The sequence below is a fragment of the Helianthus annuus genome, chromosome 2, assembly GCF_002127325.2.
Source record: "Helianthus annuus cultivar XRQ/B chromosome 2, HanXRQr2.0-SUNRISE, whole genome shotgun sequence".
Lineage (NCBI taxonomy): Eukaryota > Viridiplantae > Streptophyta > Magnoliopsida > Asterales > Asteraceae > Helianthus > Helianthus annuus.
Window position 1 is genome coordinate 57,120,848 of NC_035434.2, and position 4,548 is coordinate 57,125,395.

The following is a 4,548-nucleotide window of genomic DNA, read 5'->3' on the forward strand; positions in this document are numbered from 1 at the left end:
TTATAAAAATGCATATTTTTACTGATTTGATCAGACCTGGAACTCAGTTTAATATTTAAACTCTTTTATGAGCATTAAAATTACCAAAATGCCCTTATGGGACTTATTTTGGTTTAAATTACTTTTTGGGCATATATGTTAAGACCTGTATATAATTTATTTGGTTACCCGTTACGCGTTTATGCATTCGGATCGGTTTACGTGACTAGTTTACGTAAAATAGCCGAAACGGGCTTAACCTTATCATTAAATTCTCAATTTCCAGAATGTGGTTAGTTTACCCATATTATACAAATATCCAAGCTTGTCGGGTCTAAACCACATTCTATTCCGGTCTCTGCTTAATCTAGTGTTTAGGACTGTAAGGTTTCCTTCTAGCTAGCCGGTCTAAGTCCTTGACTTAATTAAAGACCCGTTAGCATCCTAATAGGTTAATAAACCTTCTATACAGATTAAATAGCTTCCGGTAGAAGGTGCCTTCAAAAAGCTTTAAGATTATACTGCTAGCATAAGGTAAATACTTTTAACTTATTTTCCCTTATACGGGCTTGGGATATGGTATTATAATAATACCACTTGGTCGGGTATGAAATCATTTAATCGGATTGTGATTAATAAATTGCATAACCCGTTTTAGTCTGTTTTGTTTGACAACATGAACATTGGGAATTAATCTGACCGTGTCCTGGATATCCTCGGCTCATTTCATTTGAAAATGGCCATGACCTATGCACAGGGTGTAGGCATACACCTGACAGATGCGAATGCTAAATAATATATATAAACCCACATGTTGGGGATAACTCCTTTGTGGGTTCTATAAGTGGTGAGTCGGTTAATCATGACCGGCTTCCAACCGGCCCTAATTGTATGACAAACATGTAAAGCTGTATACAAGATTATCTTTAAATAATTGTCCCAAGTTATAAATGATTTGTGCCATGTGCACTTAAATAAATTTTCATAAATGTTTTCAAAAAGAGTCAGTTAATTGTATTTACCAGTGTAAACTGACGTATTTTCTTAAAGACTAAATTGACAGGTACCTCTCGTAATAGGCTGGAGCTATAGGGTGTCTTAAGAGGATCTTGCAAATCCATAGATACCTGAAGTCTGTTATTTTATTTTTTGTACTTTTCATGATCCGCCTGTGGATCTTATTACATTCCAGTCTGTATATTCATAAACTCGAACACTCAGATATTATGGTTTGTAATGGTTTATTCACCAAGCCTTGCGCTGTGCTATATTATTGTGTGTATTGACAATGATGATATCAACTACGTCACAATACTCCCCACCGGGCCCACCGGTAATATGTGGAAATATCGGGGTGTGACAACAGTAAACTTAGTACCATAATGATTATGTCTCCAAATCTTGAGGGCAAAAATTATCGCTCCTAGCTCCAGATCATGAGTTGTATAATTTTCTTCATGCTTCTTTAGTTGTCTTGAGGCATAAGCAATCACCTTTTGATGTTGCATCAGCACACATCCAATCCTAATTTAGATGCATCACAATAGACTATGAAGTCTTAGTTCCTTCTTGTAAAGCAAGTATTGGTGCGTTAGTTAATCTTTGTATCAAAATCTTAAATGCTTCCTCCTGTTTTGGTCCCCATTCAAACTTAACTAACTTACATGTTAATTTAGTTAATGGAATGGCTATTCTAGAAAAATATTGAATGAAACGCCTATAATATCCTGCCAATCCATGAAAACTTCTTACTTCTGTTGGGGAATCAGGGACTTTCCAATTGGTAATAGCTTCCATCTTTGTAGGATCTACATGAATTCCTTCGTGATTAACTTAGTGTCCAACAAATTGTACCTCTTGCAACCAGAATTCACATTTTGAAAATTTAGCATAAAGCGTTTCCTTTCTCAATAATGATAGCAGTATTTGTAAATGTTCTGCATGCTCTCCCTTACTTTTGGAGTAGATCAGTATATCATCTATGAAGACACTTATGAATTTATCCAAGTATGGTTTATATATCCTGATCATCATGTCCATAAATGTTGTTGGGGCATTTGTCAAACCGAATGGCATGAATGTAAATTCATAATGGCCATACCTTGTTCTGAAAGCAGTCATAGGAATGTCTTCTTCCTGTACCTTCAGTTGATGATATCCTGAGCATTAGTCAATCGTTGAGAAGAATCGAGCTCCTTGAAGTTGATCGAATAGATCATCGATTCTCGGTAGTGGGTACCGATTTTTAATCATAATCTTATTCAATTATCTGTAATCAATAAACATGCACATCGATCCATCTTTCTTTTTATGAATAACACCGGTGCTCCCCAAGGTGATGAGCTAGGTTGTATGAAATGTTTCTCTGATAGTTCGTCTACTTGCTTCTTCATTTCCAACATTTTTGACGGCGCTAGGCGATAGGGTGCTTTGCCAATTGGTGCAGTTCCTGGTACTAGGTGAATTCTGAATTCAACCTCGCAATCTGGCGATAGTCCAGGTAATTCTTCTGGGAAAACGTCTGAGAAATCAGATACTATAGAATATCTTTTAACTCTTTTCCTTTTCGTGGGTAACTTGCCGCTTTCATTACTGAGATGAACTTTGTGGATGCTGTCGGCTTATCTCCCTGGATTGCGATCCAGTCAGATGGTATCGGTGTTTATTACATTTCCAGCAGAATAAATCATCAGGATCGTAGTTAAGAAATAATTTCAGAGTTTGTAAAACACCAAACATTTAATGTTAAACAAATGGGCTAAAACCCATATTCCATTCAAACGTTTTAATAGGATAAAGCATAATTGCTGAAAAACATAAATTTCTTCTTTTATTCAGGTAATCGTAGCCACTTTATTCAAGCCTTCAGTGCTCCATAGCGGGCTTCATAGTAAATTACTTGATACGCGTTTGAAAACATTTTATCGGCAAGAAATACTGGCAAGTTCATTCCATTTTATAAAAAGACACATTGTTATATTTTACAGTATCAAGAGCAATTACAATGTTTATATCTATCAATTATTCAACACAATATTGTGACTGAGGCCAATCCCCTGTGCTCGTGGTCATATTACTATTGGATCCTGTCACCCAATAGTAACGGTTCTTGTCATCCTACAGTAAGTTTGGACAAGTGATGTATACTAAACCCCACATACCGCCAATAATTTTAGAATACAAAGGTTTAATCACTGTAAGTATAACTGATAAACATTTAGGGTTTTGTAAAAGAATTTGTTAAAAAGAAATCACTTTGTAAATTTAGGGTTTAACTAAGAGCTTCCTAGTAATATTTCCTAGTGAAATTCCCTGAGTTCTAAATAAAATATACAATGCACACGTGTTAGTATAATGTGAGGACCTTGTTCGGTTCTTGAACGCTCCAACCGGATCTTGAATCTACTTGCAAGTGCGGAATCCATGAAATAGATTGACATAATGATCACACAGACACCGTTAAATGTTCTTCTCACTAATATTCAAAGATGTACAAATCCTGGAGAAGATTGGACATAGCTTTGCATCAATTTCCCAAAGTTGTCTAAACTAAGAACCCAACACCCCTATATATAGACTGACTGGCTTCGTACGAAGGCACACCTAGCTTCGTACGGACCGGGTGTTGTGCTACAGCTTCGTACGAACTGACTCATAAGTCCCTTCATACGAAGTGACTAATACAATACAAAACCTTTCAGTTCTATACGAATAACATGCAAATACATACAAACAACATTAAACTAAGACTTGATACAAGACGGAAGCTACAGACATAGTGTATTCACATATCATAACCCAATTCAACTTTATCGATACATCACGAGATCAAAACCCCAACATAGTTAGCAAAGTATAGCCTTATTCAGGCAGCACCTTGACATCCGTTACTGGGTTTAGGATCGATCGGACATGGTATAGAGTGAACAATTAGAGGTTAAATACTTACAACGGGGCAAAGCTTCGTAAAATTTGTTGGACCGTTCTATGACCCTAAAAGTCAGTCAAGGTAGTTCATCTTCATGTATGAAGGCGGAATCAACATATATGAAGTTACAACAGCTTATCCTTTCAATTCCTTATCTTTCTATTGCTTTCTGATGAAAATTTGGCAGAGTTTCAGCACCGTAGCACACACATACACTGTTTCAACTAATGAACCGCTCCTACCTCTATATAGTGTTTCTGGGTCGCTTATGTGACAGTCCAAATAAGCGATCCAGATCACTTGTCCTAAAAGCGATCCAGGGTATTGACTAAAGAGCGGCCCACTATGACATATTGACATAAAAGCGATCCTACATCAATCTATCATAATATTTACACTTTGACCCCCTATAGACCAATCTTGACTTCAGACTTTTTGTAGACGCAATCAACAGACTTTCCATGTATCAACAGACTCCCCCTTGGATGTTGACGTAGTCTTTTAGCATCTTCAGTTCCATAGTCTTCAGTCTTTGTCTTTTCACAAACTCTGTCTTCTCCTCATAAGCATTCTTCACAGATTCCAGGACTGTCTCCTAGCTCTATTTACAAACTTCCCATTAGCTGTTGATCCAGACTCCC